The sequence below is a fragment of the Pleurodeles waltl genome, chromosome 1_2 (genome assembly GCF_031143425.1).
Source record: "Pleurodeles waltl isolate 20211129_DDA chromosome 1_2, aPleWal1.hap1.20221129, whole genome shotgun sequence".
In the NCBI taxonomy this organism is placed as follows: Eukaryota; Metazoa; Chordata; class Amphibia; order Caudata; family Salamandridae; genus Pleurodeles; species Pleurodeles waltl.
The window spans coordinates 1,191,627,599-1,191,648,164 of NC_090437.1; the positions used below are offsets into that span (position 1 = coordinate 1,191,627,599).

The 20,566-nt window shown below is 47.1% G+C and overlaps 1 protein-coding gene, 1 long non-coding RNA gene and 1 pseudogene across 3 annotated transcripts in view; 2 read left to right on the forward strand and 1 right to left on the reverse strand.

The window, feature by feature from the left end:
• HGFAC (HGF activator) overlaps positions 1–20,566 on the reverse strand; it is a 600,748-nt gene that overhangs the window by 437,333 nt on the left and 142,849 nt on the right. The gene's annotated exons all lie outside the window — the stretch shown is intronic.
• LOC138249525 (uncharacterized) overlaps positions 1–20,566 on the forward strand; it is a 456,612-nt gene that overhangs the window by 328,910 nt on the left and 107,136 nt on the right. The gene's annotated exons all lie outside the window — the stretch shown is intronic.
• On the forward strand, positions 7,688–8,155 carry LOC138296082 (multifunctional methyltransferase subunit TRM112-like protein pseudogene; annotated as a pseudogene).

Consider the following 20,566-nt stretch of genomic DNA (forward strand, 5'->3'; position numbering starts at 1 on the left):
TAGCATCTATAGCCCACTGTATGCGGGATGCAAAAATTGCTGTGCTAGCCCACGTAAAATGTCTCCAGTTTCCTCCAGAGGAAAGACGTCCAAGTCCTCTGGTTCTAAAAAGATTAGTAATGCACCCTCCACTAGGACAGAGAATGCACTTAACCTTGTGCCGGGCTCTTCTGACTTGTTGCTGGCTATTACTCCCTGGGGGAAAAAAGCAAGGATGTTACGCTCCCTAAATTTCTCAAAAATCCTCTAGATATGCCATCAAATTCCCTCACTCTCAGATATTTCCTCAAATTATCTAATGTCGGTGGGGTTCTAGATTGGGAACCAAGGATGGGAAGTATCTAAAGTGTAATTTACCTCCCCTTGCATTGATCAGTTAGTAATTAAGGTAGGTGATGACTTGGCCAAGGCAGGCTTACAAGCTAGCTTTCAATCCTAGAAAAAACCTTATTCTGCTCGCCTGTAAAACAAAAATTACCCCCCCCCCTTCCTAACTACCCAGGTTGGGTTAGCTGTCCACCAGTGGGAGAAGTCCACATCCCACTCCTATGACTGGCCACATTCAACGGTTTCGGAGACCGTGGTAAGACAGACAGATTCAGAAGAATCTGAGGGTGGTACTAGTGAATTACAGATTTTTAGAACAGAGCGAGGCTTTGGACTGGGGTCAGGGTAACAGGTTTGCTCCTCTCTTGCAGCTCCCAGATACCTGGGGGGGGGGGGTTGACAGACCCAATGGCCCATAGAGTGAGGATCCCTCTCCCAACCTGAGAATCCTGAGTTGAATATCCATGGTTAGGGCCGACTCTCAAAAAGTGGTATATTGGAAGAAAGAATGAAGCCCTACCTTTCCTTCCGGAGTCTTTGTTGCAAGAGGATAAGGCCATAGAAAGTTTTGTGGTTTTGAATAGCAAAGGGTCGAGACAAGGCAAAGGTAGAGCTACCTCTGGAGTTCTAACCTTAATATTTACCAAGGTAATAAGGAAACCATTGCAGGTAACAAACGTGTCTAGTGGTATGAGGTTTTCTGTGGTCGAACTTGGCCTGAGTAACAATGGGTGTAGGTGTTTCCTTTTTTATAAATGTATATATTCACAGAGAAGAGTATCAAAGAATGAAGGTCTGAAGGGAAGCCCACAACCAATCTTTTCAGGATATTATGGCAAAATTTCCAAAAGTCAGTGTCATTTTGGTTGGGGATTTTAACGCTTGTCTTTACCCTACTCAAGTGGACTCACAGATGGAAGATGTTCTGGGTCAGTACAATATTCTTCCAGCCCTGTTCCCAGCTGGTTCTATTAAGCGTGAGGCTAAAACTTTATAGCCAATTGTTGGTCAACAAAGGGTTGGTCCGCCTAAATGGCCACTTTGTAAATGATATGCCAGCAGTTGCAAAAGGGCCAGAACAACTACATACGTATTCTTGTCTTGCACTTTGGTCTCATCATAGACTTCAAAGTGGCAAAGTATGAGGGCAGTGGTCACTGGGCTATGTCGGCTGTTCTTTGCCTTTATGAATCGGTGGCGGTAGAGAGGGTACTTCACTTGGAGGCGTCATATCCACAGAGGCTGACAACCCATTTAGACCCTGCCCAACTAGAGCTTTTAGCTGCCCACCGACTAACAGAAAATACTGCGGTTTTTACTATGTGGTGGGATAACAGAATAGCGTGGTTTAAGGACATTTTGGCAAATGTGTTGGGCTTTATTGCTACAAATGTTAGAACTCGTGCATTACAGCTGAATTCCCATGGTAAAGAGAAGGGATGGTTTGACCCAGCCTGTCAGGAAATGAAGCACCTGTGAGACGGGCTGCTAAACAAGCCAGGCTCAGCCCGGAAAGCTACCCACCCCAAGCACTGCATAGGCTGAAGCTGCTATATAAACAATTGATTAAAGAGCAAAAGAAGCATCCTTTTATTATAAGAAGTGGGAAGTCTAGTCCAGTCCAGTCCAGTGGCCTGAATGGGGACTCTAGTTTGTATGATCTCTGGGCATATGGGCAGCATATTTGAAAGCTTTGTATGGTACCTCTTCCTCTTTAGCCAGGCCCTTGTGTGTAGCTGTTAAAAGAGCTCCCTTCTATTTGGTTTTCTGTGAAGGAGATAAAGGCAGTTATCGATGGATTAAAGCTCTCAAGAGCTGCAGGTCCGGATAACATCCCGGCAGTGATAATTAAATCAAATAGCAGCTGGTGGGCATGGGTGTACTCCCTCCTGTTCTGTTGGATAGCCTCAACTGCCATCCACCCTCCATCCTGGAAAGGATCAATTGTGAAACCTATCCTAAAAAAAGGGGAATGGTCCCTAAAAAAAATTACCCCGATCCTCCCACCCCGCCCATAAAAACAGAAGTACCCCGACCCCCTACCTTTAAAAACTACCCTGATACCCCTACCCACCCTGAGCCCTAAAACCAATCCCCACCCCAAATATAAAACAACCCAACCCCTAAAAACAAAATTACCCCAACCCCCGCCCCTAAAAACAGAAGTACCCCGACCCCCCACCTTTAAAAACTACTCCCACCCACCCTGAGCCCTAAAACCGACCCCCACCCCCAAAAATAAAACTACCCAACCCCTAAAAACAAAATTACCCCAACCTCCCACCCCTAAAAATAGAAGTACCCGACCCCCCACCTTTAAAAACTACTCCCACCCACCCTGAGCCCTAAAACCGACCCCCACCCCCAAAAATAAAACTACCCAACCCCTAAAAACAAAATTAACCTAACCCCTCCAACCCCCACCCCTAAAAACCTAACCCCGCCTGCCCTGAATACAAAATTACCCCAACCCCCACCCTGCCCCTAAAACCCGACCCCCCCACCCGCCCTAAATACAAAATTACCCCACCCCACCCCTAAAAACCCACCCAGACCTAAATACAAAATTACCCTGAACCCACCACCCCCACCACTAATAACCCACCCCCACCTGCCCTAAATACAAAATTACCCCAACCCCCTCCCTCCCCTAAAAACCCGACCCCCCACCTGCCCTGAACACAAAATTACCCCAACCCCACCCCACCCCTAAAAACCCAACCCCCTACCTGCCCTGAATACAAAATTACCCCAACCCCCCACTCCGCCCCTAAAAACCCCGACCCCCCCACCTGCCCTAAATACAAAAGTACCCCGACCCCCCACCCCTAAAGACCCGCCACCACCCTAAATACAAAATTACCCCGACCCCCTCACCCCCACCCCTAATAACCGGCCACCCCAGCCACCCTAAATACAAAATTACCCCAACCCTCCCACCCCTGCCCCTAAAAACCCAACCCCCACCCACCCTAAATACAAAATTACCCTAACCCTCACCCCTAAAAACCCGCCCCCACCCACCCTAAAAACATAATTTCCCCAACCCCCCAAATACAAAATTACCCTGACTTCCACCCTGCCCCTAAAAACCCAACCCCACACCTGCCCTAAATACAAAATTACCCCCACCCCACCCCTAAAAACAAAATAACCCCAACCCCCCACCCCTGCCCTAAAAACTATAGTACTGACCCCCCATCCCCGCCCTTTAAAAAAAAAATAACCTAACCACCCCAACCCCTTCACCCCCCGCCCACCACTAAAAACTACCCCCAACCCTGCCCCAGTCCCACTTACCTGACCGCTGCCTCTTCAGATGGATCTTACTTTTTCTCTGCCTTAACCACACATGTGCGTTGTTAAGCACATGCATGGTTAAGGCAGAGAAAAGGCCTGCATTGTTCAGGCAAGCGTTGTTCCCCTTGCGTGAACAACGCAGGCGTGGTTCCGGACGCGTTGTTCCGATCTTTCCCATACTAAGCATCTATCCCTGTTTCAAGCTAGCTGCTTGGCTAGATTCATTTGGAAATATAGAGGGTTGGTTCTTAACTCCTTAATAAAGGCTTACAAAAGGAGAATATCCACCTTCTATATGGTGCTCAGGTTTTCTCACTTCACTCCTCCTGTGAGTGGTACCAGATAGTGGGGATGGTTCTAAGGAGACTCCTGTTGCTACCACCAGAGTATAAGGAGGGAATTGAACCTAACCCCCTGGAATTTGTTGCCGTTCTCGAGCTTTAAGATTTCTTAATAAGATCTTTGAGGACTGTGAGATGGCTAAAGTCTCCAGAGGCTGTTGGGATGAGATTCAAGGTAGTTAAAGAAGGTGGGCAAGGGAAGTAAGGAATACAGAATTTGCACTTACAGTACGGTACAATCTCTACTTGGTCACCCTTTCCCAGTAAACAAGCTCTGAAAGAGTCTGTGGCAAAGGCAGCTGAGTCTCTTGACTTGGTGTACCTGGTAAATAAACCGTCTGTAAGCTTTTCTTTAAGTACCCTTGACACTGTCTTTCATCACCTCATACTTTTACTGGATCCTTCTTTGAGGAATGACATTTTGAGGGTGAGAGTGGGTTGTAACCCTTTTAACTCATCCTCTAGCCATGATATTCATGATTCTAATGGTTTTTGCCTTTGACCCTTTAATGTAAAATGTTCCTTGTTACACATCTTTGTGGATTGTGCCTTTTTCATCTCTAGCCAGATTAAGTTTTTAAGACCTTTGTTTTTAAAATATATGACGATACAAAGGGTGGAGGTAATAGAGCTGCTGTCTGAAATACATTTTTTAGATGAAGCAGTAGGAATTGCTCGTTTTATAGGTACTGTCAAACAGAGTCTTGAGGACGGTGTACAGCAGAGCAGGTGGCCCGTGGGTGGGTCCGGTGGGTTTTAAGCCATTTTTATTGTACAATTCTTTTATTGTTTTTACTGTTTTTAGAATGTTTTATTTGATTTAATAGATGTCTTGAGGCATCAACACTGACTATGATTTAAATTAGCTTAATACATTTCCCTCTGATCACTCTCTGTTAACATAGCTATGCTAGACCTAAAATACCACTCTGGAAATTAAGGGCTGAAGTACTGACAGACCAACCTTTTATCTTGCACAAGTGACTACAAAAATTTTCTTTCAGGATAATCATAAGACTATAGAGAGCAGGTCAACTGAATGGGAAGCATATAAGATGGCCCCAAGGGGATAACGCATCTCTTAAATCATGGGGGTTTGAATGCAGCTAGAGCACACACTACTAGAATCAGACACTGAACTGGTGAAACTTGACAGGGCGAGTGTAACAGACCCTGACCAATCCCAGCAAGCACTAGATGTGAAATGACAAGAGGGGACAATCAGGCTGAACCCTGGCCTTGCTGCTGAAATCACAGAGGCCTCAAACACATATGTTTGCAAAAGGAGGATGAGCAAGACATAACTGCTAAAGACCAAATAAATGATAGGTGCAGGAAAAACTAGGTAATTTTAGCTTCATACATCCCCACATACTGGTGATCCAGGGAACTGTACTTGGGGTACCAGCTGTGCCCCCTTGTTCTGCTGCTGACTTAAACTTTATGGTCTGAGTCCCTATTATTTGGGCAACCATCCCCCAGGGTATCTAATTTCCTGATGAGACCCTGATATCCCTATGAAGGACCGAAACGCTGTCAGCACTCTAACAGACAAACTTCGTGGTGTTTTCACATAGGGCAACAGGTCATGTGACCATTTATACTTTGAATAATTGTGGCTGTCTAAGATTGTTCACCAAAATATCAACTACTTCAGAATACTGGGCTTTCTTTTTGCTTTAGTTTTGGTTTGTTTCACTTCGGGTGTACTTACCACTATTTCACCTGTTTTATTACCTTATAAAAAAAATACATATCTTTTCCTCTTGATGAAAATTATGAATAAATACTGTGTTTGAAATGTATACTAAATACTGGCTGCCGCATCCCTGGTGATTTTGTTAGACACAATGGTTATTGTCCTTTTTGAAAAAGCTTATTATTGACTGAATCAATGCAGAATATTCTGCTTTATTCTTACATTTTTGGGAATGAGTTTCACTTGAACAGTTGTGCATGTTGTGATTAGAATTATCCCAGGCGTCAGAAGGGAACAGGAAAAAATATTGTGAGCAGTACCCCTGCGTGCCAGTAGATGGAGTCATTCAGCTCTGTGTGGATCGTTGGCGTTGTATGCGCCAGATGTGACATCCACAGCACCTATATAGGCACCATCCAGGTGTGCTAACATCAGTTACCTGTTTTCCTGATAGAGACTTTCAGCTGCACAGATTCCTTACCTTATGATAGATACCCAAGCAATACCATCCCCAGAGGTGGGTCTGCAGACCAATTTCAGACGAGTAAAGAGCAAAATGCATGTCACGACGGACCTAACTGTCGAGGCAGTAATGTTTAGTAAATGTGTGCAGGAAGGCCCACATTTCTGCCTGGCAGATATCCAGGACTGGAACTCTGTGTGCTAACACAGTGTTTGCAGCTTTGGCTCTGGTGGAATGAGCGTGCAAGCTCTCAGGGGGTTGCTACTTGACATAGCAGATTAGACACAATGGTTATTGTCCTTTTTGAAAACGCTTATTATTGACTGAATCAATGCAGAATATTCTGCTTTATTCTTAAATTTTTGGGAATGAGTTTCACTTGAACAGTTGTGCATGTTGTGATTAGAATTATCCCAGGCGTCAGAAGGGAACAGGAAGATTTTTCGTGAGCAGTACCCCTGCGTGCCAGTAGATGGTCATTCAGCTCTGTGTGGATCGTTGGTGTCGTATGCGCCAGATGTGACATCCACGGCACCTATATAGGCACCATCCAGGTGTGCTAACATCAGTTACCTGTTTTCCTGATAGAGACTTTCAGCTGCACAGATTCCTTACCTTATGATAGATACCCAAGCAATACCATCCCCAGAGGTGGGTCTGCAGACCAATTTCAGACGAGTAAAGAGCAAAATGCATGTCACGACGGACCTTTTAGTAAATGTGTGCAGGAAGGCCCACATTTCTGCCTGGCAGATATCCAGGACTGGAACTCTGTGTGCTAACACAGTGGTTGCAGCTTTGGCTCTGGTGGAATGAGCGTGCAAGCTCTCAGGGGGTTGCTACTTGACATAGCAGATTTGAATGCAGAGAACAACCCATCTGGAGATGCTCCTTTTCTGCACAGCATGACCATTTTTAGCTCCAACATACCCCACGGAGAGTTGGCCGGCCACTTGGAACTCTCGTGTGCAGTCACAGTAGAACGACAACGCTTGCTTGGGGTCCAGATGATGGAGATGGTCCTCATCCTTGGAGGTGTGAGGTGGAGCATAGAAAGTAGGTAAAGTGATAGATTGACCTACATGAAAAGGCGTGACCACCTTTGGAGGAAAGGAAGCCCACGTGCAAAGCGCCACCCTGTTAGGATGTATGGATAAGTAGGGCAGCTTAGATGACAAGGCCTGCAGCTCGCTAACTCGGTGTGCAGATGATAGGGCCACGAGGAAAGCAGTTTTGATGGTGAGTAACCCCAAGGGACAATTGTTAAATGTCTCAAAAGGAGCACACATTAAGAATGTGAGAACCAGATTTAAGTGCCACTGAGGCATGATAAAAGTAGAAGGTGGAAAAAGATGAACTAAACCTTTCAAGAATCTGTGTACAATAAAAGATTTGAAAAGAGAGAGTTGATCAGGTAATCTGAGGAATGCAGAAATAGCATAAAGATAGCCCTTGAGAGTTCCCAAAGCAGAGCCCTGCTGGGCAAGAGACAAAATAAAGATAAGAACCTGAGAAAGAGGGACAGAAAGGGGTGGGGTCGGAGATCACAGAGCAAAGATGAAGTTGTTGACGCTCAACATGCTGAGCTCGCACGTGCGGGGCATCCGGCAGGGCTTCCCGTTGGGACTGAAGCTGGGTCACCTGTCAGATCTCCCTAGGGAACTGATCACAGACTATGAAAGTAATGAAGACTTCCTGCACAAAGTTCATCATGTTCTCCTAGAGGTGGAGGTCATTGAGGGGACATTGAAATGCCCTGAATCTGGAATGGAGTTCGCAATCACCAAGGGTATTCCAAACATGCTGCTCAAAGAAGATGAGAGCTGAGGGACAGAAGAATTTTCTCTTGGGTGTACAGGAGCATGGGCTAGTGGTGACCCCAAATTGTGCAGTCATTCGTGGACTGGTCAAAGTCGGTGGCAATGTTGTAGCTGACATTGTTCTAAATATATGCTATTGTCTGCTGATCATTGCTATTTCTGTTGTGTTTATTTTGTAAAGGTTTATTTCTTTTTATAAATTAGAAAAAGGGTGGAGTCACCATTACTGTCAGAACATCAAGCCACAAAATTTCTTCCACCTGCCTTAGTGGAGGAATGCCTGGCTGCTAAAATAACACCATAGACTTCAGGAAGAAGGTTAGAGGCTGCCAATTGCTGGCGCTCAATCTCCAGTAAGAAGGCGAAGACAGGACAGGTTTGGGTAGAGAACCTTCCCCTGCTGCTGTGACAGAAAATCTTCCCAAAGGGGAGCTGGATCGGAGGATCAATGGCCATGCTCAGTAGCTCTGGATACCATGGCCAGTCCGAAGCCACTATAATAACTGGGGCCTGATTATTCTTGATCTTCTTGAGAACCCTGGGCAGAAGTGGTAGGGCAGAAGGTTGTACAGGAGACCTGACCTCCACTCGAGATGAAAAGCGTCTCTGAAAAAAGGGATGCCTTGGAAACTCCTGCATGCAGAACTGATGACATTGTGCGTTCTTAGCGGCGGTGAACAGATCTAACCAAGGCTCTCCCTACTGCTGAAAAAGACCTTGCACCACCACCGGTTGGAGATGCCATTCGTGATATGCTAGGCATCTTTAACTGAGTTTGTCTGCCTGGGCGTTCAGAGAACCTGTCAGGTGTTGAATAACCAGGGATATGCTCTGATGTCCCAGCCATGTCCAGAGATGCAGAGCCTCTTGATTAAGGGTCCATGACCCCACCCTACCCTGTTTGTTGCAGTGCCATATGGCGATGGTGTTGTCCATGAACACCTGAAAAAGCCTTCCCTTGATTGAGGGTAGAAAGCCTTTCAGTGCAAGTCAGATCACTCTAAGCTCCAGCAAGTTGTGGTGGAGTTCGGATTCTGCCAGAGACTAGAGTCCTCTGATCTCCACCTCTCCCAGATGGCCGCCCCATCCCAGGAGTGTCACATCTGTCATTACTATGAGATCTGTTTGGGGAAGAGAGAGGGATATGCCCCTGACCGAATCCTGGTTTGTTAGCCACCACTGCAGTTCCCTCCAAGATCTGTACCATAACAGAGAGAATCTTCTGATACTGTGCCCATTGAAATTTCAGGTCCCACTGTAGAGCCCGCATATGGCAACATGCATTTGTCACCAGCAGGATACAGGAGGCCATGAATCAGAACAGCTTCAGAGCCTGTCTCATCAAAACCCAGGATAGCGGCTGAAACATGGGTATCACAGCCTGAACATCCAGGACTGGCCTCTCCAGAGGATGAGCCCAAAACTGCCCTGATCCTCCGCCAGCTTGTCTTGAGACGGTGGCATGAGAGGAGAAGTAGATAGGAAGGGGAGAGAGTAGCCTTTTCGGACTATCTGCAAAACCCACCTGTCTGATATGATGGACTGCCAGTAGGGCCGGTGATGAAGTATCCTTCCACCAAATGGGTGCCCATGATGGTATAAGTGCAGAATAGGAAGATTTAGAGGCTGCAGGGGGCGTGGACTGACCAGACATCTGGCTGCATGATCCACAAGGTTTGTGGATACTGCACCCTCTGCCCCGCAGGGACTGGGAAGCATGCATGGCACGGTGGTGGGGTGATAACAGGTGCGGTTGGTAGCCCCTTCCATAGCCACGACGTGGTGTAAGCAAACTGGGGATTGCTCAAGGCTGAAAATAAGCCCAAGGAGCAGGCCAGAGCCCTATTGACCTTAAAGCTCTCGAGCGCTGACTCTGCTTTGTCTTTAAAGAGATCGGAGCCATCAAAGGGCATATCCATCAAAGAAAAGGTGATGTCCCCCGAAAAGCCAGTAGTTTGTAGTCATGAATGGCGTCTGAGGGCTACCCTCAATAAAAACATTCGGTCATGTCGAGTCCACAGCTAATAGTGAACTTTGCTGCAACTCTCCCGTCTGCTACCGATTGGGAGAGCACGTGCACAAACGTGTCCCACAGAGTGTGGGAGTAGCAGCCCAAAAGGCATACGGTGTTCACAGAACTCAATGCCAGGCTGGTGGAAGAAAACATCTTCTTCCCAAATGTCTCCAGCCGTCTGGATTCCCTACTTGGGATAGCGATAAGGAATGCCCCAGTGTTGACATGTGAGGTGGAAGCCTGGACCACCAATCTCTGAGGGGTTGGGATGTTGTGTGTGGAAACTTGGGTCCCCTGGTGCAGCAGCAATGGCCGTTTGTCCTAGTCACAAGAGCCCCTGTGTTGGATTCAGACCAGGTACCCAATAGGACATCTGTGAGGATGGAAACAGTGGTTCAGATGGGGAGACTCCCGGCTGAAGCACCTCTGTCAAGACATTGGTCTTGACCACAGCTGAGAGCAACTGAAGGTCGAGGACCTCCGCAGCCCTCCGCATCACCATCGCAAAAGACGCTTCCTCCTCTGTAGCCAGGGTAGGGGAGAAAGCATGCCTGCATCTCTTCCTAAGAATAGGGCTTAGGATCTCATCTAGGAGGCAAGGCTCCCAATAGCACCGGATACAGCATTGAACGATGCCTCTCCGGCCCCATATCAGAATCGGGGTTTAAAATGGGGATGGCACTGCCGGTGGGCATTGGAGGCACCAGGAGCGTCAGGATCGGGACCGGCACCAGGGAGATCAAGGTGGCATGACCATTGTCAGTCCGGATCCAGAAGTGGATCCCTGGGGCTTCACTGACGCCAAGGCCGGAGCAGCTGACATGGATCCAGGTGGCACCTCTGCTAACCTCACAAGGCCCAAAGGCACCCCAGAGGGTTAGGCCCACCCAAATATGGCGCACATGGCATCATAGAATTCCTTTAGTCGGGAGGGGGCTGCCCCAGCTCCCAGAAACTCTGGGAAGCGCAGAGTAGTCCCAGGCCCAGGCTCAACCGTGAAGCGAGGACTTAAATGTGGACGGTCTTGCGTCTCGTCAGTTGATGGATACGGAGAAGTTAGAGCGCTTTAGGCTTCTCTTCTTCTTGTGTCTACACTTACCGGAATGGCCCGAAGATTTTGAATGGGACGATGACCTCAGACTCCATGACCAATCCTGGGACCTCCCTCTTGACCAGGACCTCAACCGGCGCGGAGTTGCACAACGGGTCACTATCAGCTTGAGGGAGCTCTCCCTCAAAGCCCTGGGATTCATGGCGTGGCAGTCAGAGCATGACTTTGGGTTGTGGTCGTGCTCGAGTCACCAAAGACAAACAAGGTACGGGTCCGTCACTGACATCGGCCGGTGACAGGTGCAGCAGAACTTGAAGCCAGCCTTCTTGGATGACATCCCTGCCACACCAGGATGTAAAACCTGGAAAAAGAATTGACAAAATGTCAAAAAAGGTCAGCAGAAAGTGACTAACCGGGTAGCTCTTCCCAGATATGCGTTGGCTGGCGCAGAAGGAACTGACGTCAGAGCACCTCGTGGTACCTATGTAGGTGCTGCCGACGTCACAATTGGGCCAGACAACGCCAACGATTCACGTGGAGCTAAACAACACCACCTACGGGCACACAAGGGTACTGTTCATGAAAAATCTTCCAGATTCAGTCTGATACCTGCGATAATTCTAAGGTTAGGAATCTGCAGCTAGAAGTCTCTATCAGATAAACAACTAGTGAAGCAAAGTTGGGCTCCCTCGCCTGACAGATGAGTGGTGGGCTGGTATGGAGGCACCACTTACATACAATACACAGGAACTGAGAGAAGCAAAAGATGGGAAGAGAAAGTGTAAAAACACCTGCAATAGATGGCATCCTAGCCAACTTCTACCAGCAAGTGTCATTGACCAATCACAAATGGACCTTTCCTGAGCAAACTGATAGATAGAGCAGCATTCACCCAGATGTCACAATTCATTGAAGACAATTCTATACTTTCAGACTTCCAAACTGGATTCCGCCCAGGAAGAGGCACCGAATCGGCACTCATAGCAATCTGGGATGATCTTAAAAACACAGTCGACCACAATAGAGTTGCTGCACTACTTCTTTTGTACCTCTCGGCTGCCTTTGATACAGTTGACCATGACACCCTAATTCAAAGACTCCATGAAGCCGGTATAGAAGGGACTGCTCTCGACTGGATTACATCCTACCTTCAAAAAAGATCTAATATCATCTATTCTCCCCCCTTCTCGTCCAAACCCTACCTAACAAAAGCAGGGGCCCCCCAAGGATCAATCATCTCACCTTTGCTTATCAACATCTACATGATATCATTACCAGAACTGATCAATAATTTTCATCTCACATGCTACAACTATGCAGATGACACACAAATACTACTTAAATTAGAATGCCCCAAAAACATTGAAAACTCAGAAATCTTCAGTTGCCTCAGAACTGTTGATCAGTGGATGACTTGGAGCCATCTCAAACTAAATGCCTCCAAAACAGAAATACTCATATGTGGTTACTGGAAACGTTATGACCCACTGTGCACCTGGCCTGACGATCTCGGACCACCTCCTCAATTATCCAGCAAAGTTAAAAACCTTGGAATCACCATGGACTCCAAGTTAACTATGAATGCCCAAGTGGACAAATTAGCATGAACAAGCTTCATCACCTTGAAGACTCTACGACGCATCTTCCCCCACCTTGGATTTCCACACAAGGTGCAAGCTACTATCTCGCTTGTATTATCCTAACTGGATTATACCAATGGCCTCTACCATGGATCATCTCTATCTATTATGAAAAAACTACAATGTATTCAGAACTCAGCAGCCAGGCTACTATTACATGTAAAGACACAAGCCCACATCTCCCCTGCCTTGAGAGCACTACACTGGTTACTCATTGCCAGAAGATGCACCTTCAAGCTGCTTTGTATCACCCACAAAGCTATACATGGAACAGGACTGCTTTTTATCAGAAACAAAATAACTAAATACATTCAACAAAGAAACCTCCACTCACGATTGGCACCCCGCCTTAGAACATCACCATACAAGAAAAAGACTATAGGTGGTACATCCTTCTCTATTCAAGCAGCCAACCTATGGAATTCATTACCCCCAACTATAAGACCCACAGATAACTATCTTGTCTTCAGATAACTACTCAAGAGTTAGCTCTTTCCTTCATAACCACCTTATTCGAATAGCTATGGACTGCATATGCCTATACTGATAAATATTTACCTGATTATGTGTATATTCTTGTTATATAAGGTTCTTTAGAAAATATGTATCGCTACTATGTCATAACAATAAACTACACACATACTCTTTAAACCTGTTTAACTAATGTATATTTACTCATGGTTTAAATATATGTACATATATGTGTGCATATGTGTGTGTATTCATGTATGTATGTGTGTGTGTATATATATATAACAAAAATAAATGCAGTTTGAAAACGGCACTCCAAACAACCACAATGTTTGTAACAGGCTTAAATCAACTTTCACTCAGATGGCTTGTAATGGCGATGCGTTTCAACCCTAACGGTCTTTTTCTTTGGCCCAAGGCATGACTTGGGCTTGCCTTTTTAAATCCGCTTGCTTTAATTAGTGAAAGGCATGCATACGTCATGCCTTTTCCGGTGTTTAGCCCTCCTCGAGCGCACCGGCCAACTACTGAAAACTTACGAGGCTCGATGTTTTCAGCCTGATTTCTGCACTACTTAATTTTTTTATTTTCCACGCAGCACGATCGCGCTGGGACTTACATTGCGCGCTCCCGCTCGTATTTTTGGTTTTCAATTTCAGCGCTATTGCGCTGTGTTTTACATAGAATGATCGTGCTAATTTTTTTTTCTTTCAATTTGTGTGGCAAGAAAAGTCCGGTTAGGAGTTTACAACGCTAATGTCTCTAACGCGAGCAAATGCGAGACCCGTTGCATTGCAAACGCTTGTTGCTTTTGTCAGTATGCAGCTACTTCTGCTACCTCCCAAAATTAGCAAATTAGCACCATATTGGTGGAATTTCCACATTTGCAAATGCCTTTATACAAATATAATTCTTTCAACTCTAATTCCGTGAATCAGGGTTGGAAATGTACCCCTTTGTTGTGAATAGAGTCCATACTTAGTGAACATAATGGGCATGATTAAAAATTAAGCTAACATACACAGCTGAATTAAAAAGTGTCTCCCTACTTCTGTAAACTCCTCTAGATCAGTTACAAATGAGTTACCACTCAATTCACTTTGCTAAGACTTAACGACAAAAAGTGCTCGACACATGTCCAACGAAGCAAGAGAAAATCTAGTAAAGTAAAAATACTACCTGAATCTGGAAAATACCAGTAAACGCTAATAGCCTTTTCCAACATGAAGCGTCAGTCAGAAGGGTTTGTCACCCCAGCAGTTTTTAGATGTGCCAAAAGTCCATAGGTCATCTGCAGGGACATGTAGAAACCATTTGTAACTTGCTAGTTAGACTCGATCTGTAATTTCATATCCAAACTACTGATGATTAGAAGAAAAAAAACTGAAATTAAAATGTACAGCTGAAATCCACCTTGCCGGGTTTCTTGGAATTTGCACAAAACCTTTTAAAGGAGCTCTCAGTCCTCATGTATAATTCTGTTGTCAGCAGCCTGCCAAAACGTCTGTGCTGTTGTCTCTGACCTTTCACCTTCTCCCAATCTCAGAGAAAACACATTCAGCTGCTGTCGCATGTTCTCGTAGTCAGATAGAGTTCAGACCATAACAAGGAATCTGTCTCCTCACCAAGTTCACACCTTGCATCACAGCCCACTGCAATGTTCTAATTAGAAACTGCTAGCAGGCACAATTTACTGTAATTACAACCCAGTTTATTTGGTGATAATTTCTTTATCCCTTTTCCTACAGGCAGTTCCGGGAAGGCTCTAACAGCCCTTTGCTGTATCTTCAGTACTGGCGAATTATCTGCAAACTGCCTAATTAAAAAGTGAACAATATGCCTTCAAAGTGTGTTCTGTGCATTTTGTAGAGAGCCACCTGGGCTCTACTATACTTTGTTGCCCCGTGAGGGCGGGCATTAGCCCAAATTGGGGGCTGCTGAGCCGGCAGTTCCTGTGTGGCATACATTGTGGTCGAGTCATTCTGTAGTATGTGCGAGGGGGGTTTCGGGCCATGTTACACTGGCGACGAGGCCGGATTGAAAAGTTCGGAAAAGCAGTCAGGGAGTGCTCCGACTGTGCTTCCCCACCGCTGGCACTACCGACTACCTGCCACCCCAGAAGCGCGTGCGCTGTACGACAACTGACGCGTTAAGCCGACGGATGTAGGGGCTCATCTGTGTGTGCAGAGGGGTGCCGGTAGAGTGCAGGAGGCTGCGATCGGAAGACGGCGTGTGACACGGCTGTTTAAACCCAAACCGGTCGGCTGCTAAGACCCAAGAAGGCGTCTAGTACGGTGCCTGCCCAGCAAACTCCGCGGAGCGAAGTATAGGACCAGGAGCACGTGGTGCACACCAAGTAAGAGGGAAAAAATATATATAAATAAAACCCCACACAAACTGAAGCCATTACACGTGGACTACCATTGCTGAGCTGGGCAGACAAAAGAAAAAAAACACACAAAAGAGAGAAAGGCTTGACCCTGCCATTGTCAAAGAAGACAAAACAAAACAAGAATAAGAGACTTACAGAAATTGTCAAATTAGACAAAAAAAAATAAGAATAACAGATTTAGAGATAGAATAATACATACTCCTTGGTAAGGACTTGACCAAGTGATACTGGAAAATGAGCACACTGCAGCAGAGTCGGGAGCAGCAGCCCACACATGCCCCTGCAGGGGCCCACTCGTCAGTGGCCGCGCTGCCCCCATTCAGGCAACTAGCAGACCCTGCCACAGCAGCACCACGGTGGCGCCTTTGGCTTGGCCGCCCAGAGAACTATTTCTACACAATGAGGGAAACAGATGGCACAGTACGCAGGTTGCTGATGCTGCAAATGGGAGGCGATGAACTTCACAAGCTGTTTGACTCACTACCCAACACAGGTGACGCAGCAGATTTCGACGCTGCGGTGCTGGAACTACACAAACACTTTGACCCTCAGCTAAATCTTGATTATGAACCATTCAAACTGCGGCAAGCCCAGCAGACGGAGGTAGAGTCCGTAGACATGTTCTACGCCAGACTGAGAAAACTTGCCAGCACGAGTGTAGGCCTCAACCAACATGAAGAAATACGAGCACAAATCATCCAAGGGTGCCGGTAAAACATGCTTCGGAAACTTATAATGCGGCAGCCTGGCATCACCCTGGGCAAAATCTTGATTCTGGCACGATCCAATGAACTCTCCGCTGTCTGCAAGGATGCCATGGCTGCTGTGAGGGGACAAGCCATATCAGCGACAACGGCTCCTCAACAGCTTGCTATAAAAGAGGAGCAGGTAGACGACGTACACAACCGCCAAACCCCTGGGCGCCAACCGAGCACCTCCAAACGAGGAGACGGGATATGTGGCAGCTGTGGTTACGAACACAAGTCACTGGGCGGATGCCCCGCAAGAGGCAAAGTCTGCAACAATGCGGTAAAGGGAACCATTTCACCAAAATGTGCCAGATGGGAAGAGGAAGACAAAGAGTTCAAAGAGAAGGTGGTCACTGTAAAGAACATAGAAAAAGAGGACTGTACGCGCCAAAGGCAAGTGGACACAAAAATGACAACATACGACGAGGATGAGGAAGAGGATATTTTTGTTATATCATTCACAGGATGGAAACAACACAAGCGGTGACCACCCCCTATGAGCACAGTCATGATAAACAACACCCATGCCACCGTACTCACTGACACAGGCGCTCCGGTCAATGTGATGGACAAAACACTGTAGCAACAACTATCTCCCAAACCATGTCTGTCGCCCAGCAACACAAAAATCTACACATATGGAGGGCGCGATCTTCCACTGAGGTGCACTATAGAAGTGTCCGTTACCAATGAAGAACACACCACCAAAGCCAAATTCTATGGAGTCAAAGGAGACCGTGGCACTCTGCTAGGGTGCCACACTGCAGAAGACCTTGAACTTGTCTTTTTTACACACCAGGTGCACAAGTTAAACTACATATTGACCCGGACGTGACGCCAGTGGCGCTGCAACACCGGAGAGTGCCTTTTCATCTGAGGCCAGCAGTCAAGAAAGAACTACAGATGCTGGAAATCCAAGGGGTGATTGAAAAGGTTGACGGACCCACCCTCTGGGTCTCGCCACTGGTGATCGCACCCAGGCCAAAACAACCTGGGGTCATCCGCCTCTGTGTGGACATGCATTTACCCAATCAGGCTATTAAGAGAGAGCGGCATATTACGCCCACAATGGACGATATATTTGCGGACCTGAATGGAGCCCAATGGTTTTCAAAGTTAGACCTATATCCTGGCTATCATCAGCTGGAGTGGGACCCTGATAGTCAGAATATCACCACATTCTCTACCCACGAGGGGTTAAGTCGCTTCTGACGGCTGAGTTTTGGGGTGTCGTCAGCAGCGGAAGTATTCCAAAATGCCATCAGAGAAACGCTTTCATGGCTGCAAGGTGTGATCAACTTGAGCGACCATATCCTGATCTTCTCAGAGACTCGTGAGGAACATCATCGCCGTATGAGGGCCACACTGCAGACACTCTCCGATGCGGGCCTCACTCTTCACAGGAGAAAGTGTGCATTCTATCAGACCTTGATCAACTTCTTTGAGTACATCTTCTCGAGGGATGGGTTGCAAGTAGACCCAAAAAAAGGTAGAAGCCATTCAACAGGCACCGACTCCTCGAAGTGCGACGGATGTCAGGAGTTTCCTGGGACTGACAACACACTGCGGCCAGTTCATTCCCCAATTAGCCACAATGGCGGAGCCACTTCAACGGCTCACGAAAATAAGTTGCAAGTGGGAAGGGAACCCAGAAGCAGACAGAGCTTTCCAGGATGTAAAAGGGGTGATGCTAGACAAGGTGACCATGGCGTATTTCCACCCGGAGAAGTGGACGGAAGTGGTGGTTGATGCGAGCCCCGTGGGGCTGGGGGCGGCTCTATTGCAGGAGCAGCATCACCAAGAATGGGCCCCAGTAGCATATGCCGACAGGGCCCTATCGGTGATAGAGACCCGGTACGCTCAGGTAGAGTGAGAGACGCTGGTGATTCGGTGGGCGTGCAAACACTTCCACCTGTACCTCTACGGCCATGAATTTCAAGTTGTTACAGACCACAAGCCTCTGGTATCATTGTTTACCGGATCCATGTGGCTGGCTCCCCCGAGAATTGAAAGGTGGGCTGTCGTGTTCCAACCATATCACTTTAAAGTTATCTACCGCCCTGGTGTGAATAATCCAGCAGACTACCTGTCAAGGCATCCCCCGACAACACTGTCGGGCACATCTCAAGATGACGAAGAGGAGAAAGTTGAGAGCTCCATCAACATGGTGGTACAGGCTGCCTGCCCTGTGGCCCAAACAGTGTCAGAGGTAGCGCATGCATCAGAAAAGGATCCCGTCATTAATCGAGTTAAAGACGCTCTGAGCCAGAGCCAGTGGAGACACTTCCTAGAGGGGGTGAAGACCTATGACCCAAAGAGAGGGCAGCCATGCAAAGCATGTGGAAAGTGAAAGAGGAGTTGTCAGTCGGGTGCGACGGTCTCCTTCTGAGAGGACAAATAAATAGTGATTCCACGCAGCCTGTGGTTCTGGGTGGTGGAGTTAGCCCATCAGGGCCATCAAGGAGCAGCTAAGACAAAGGCGTGACCTCCGAGCCAAGGTGTGGTTCCAAGGTATGGACTCGAAGGTAGACACCCTCGTAGGAAACTGCTACCTGAGAATAGGTGTAGAAAGAGGCGAAGATGTGGAAAAAAGCATGCAACAGTTCTTGAGAGCATATCGACAAACGCCTCACAGCACCACTGGGTGTGTCCCAGCTGCTCTGATGTTCAAGGTGGCTCCGCGCGACTGTATACCGGCTGGCTCTCAGTGGGAGCCCCCTGAATTAGACGTGGAAGCTACACAACAACGCCGGACGCGGACTAATGACAAGGCAACTGCCAATAAGAGAACACGAAGTCTAGATCTTCAGGTAGGCGACCGGGTAGCTGTGTGAAACTGAGGAAAGTTTCAAACCCTGTTCGAACCCGAGGTGTGGAAGTTTGTGAGAATCCGAGGGTCCATGGTGACAGCCTGCTGTGGAGAAAGGCAGGTGACAAGAAACATATTGCACTTCAAACGAGCATGTGTGTCCGTGGAGGCTGGAGATGAAGAAGGAGAAGAAGAGGGTGCTGTTGGAGGAGAAGAGTGTGAGACGGATGAGAGACTGGGTAGTCAAAAGGCGCCACGTACTACATCGGAGCGACAAGCAGATGAAGTCAGCGATGTGGTGTCGAGTTGTCAGAGACAGAGGTATCACCTCAGGCCCAACCCTGCCCCCAGCCAGAGACTCAGAGATTTTGCCTGCTAAAAGAGACTAGTGGATGAGCAGACTTGGGATAACCAGAGAGTGATGTGGACATGCCCCGACGTGATGGTCTGACGACCAGGAGCGCTCACCTGTTAAATCTTTGATTTTCTTTAGTTGTCCTTTTTCTAGCTCTCGTGTTCTTTCTCTCTCTCTCTATTTTTCCCCATGGTTGGTTGCTACCTCTTTTCTTTTCGTGGTTTTAATTAAAGCCCTAGAGGGATGTAGAGAGCCACCCGGGCTCTACTATACTTTGTTGCCCCGTGAGGGCACGAGGGCGGGCATTAGCCCAAGTTAATAAATAAACTTGGGGGCTGCTGATCCGGCAGTTCCTGTGTGGCATACACTGTAGTCGAGTCATTCTGTCGTATGTGCCAGGGGGGTTTCAGGCCATGTTACACATTTTATAAACAATCTCATTGCCGCTTCGACTTTACTTGTATGTTAGAGAAAGGCATTTACAAATGCATTGTCCTCTTGTGCATGTTTAACAAAAATGCTTTCATTTTCTTTTAGGTCTGGCTATAGAACACTTTGGTAGAGAGGGAGGGCTCAGCTCATATCATCACAAACAAAAGAGTAAGGAACAAGTATAGCGAATGCGACTTTAGGTCAGCCATTTTGTTACTCAGTTACTTCATAGTAACACAGCAGTCGATTAGCTAGCAGTTGTGTTAGTCTACCTAAGTGCTTCCACCGCAGTGACTGGATGGTGTATAGTTCAAGCACTTCAGTGAGTCGCATTATTCTTACATATGTTTCAAACCCTGTATTACAGAAGAAGCCATCTTTATTGCTACCATGTGTCACGGCCGCATCCATGCTACATTCCCTGGTATCACAAGATTTGAGTGCTCCAAGATCAAGAAGGTAAGTGCCCCACTGAAGAGCAGCAACCAGGCCTAATGCCACATGCAGCATCAGCAACAAGATCAGGGCTTTGTACTGCTGAACTGTGAATGCAGGAGGAGAGTCAAGCCACAGGATGATGAGAAGATGCAGGCAGAGAAATAAGACCAGGGGAAATGCAGCAATGCAGGGCAAAGGACAGAAGAAAATTTAAAAAAGTATAATTAGCTTATACTGTAGGGAAAGAGAAGAGGTGAGTGAATAT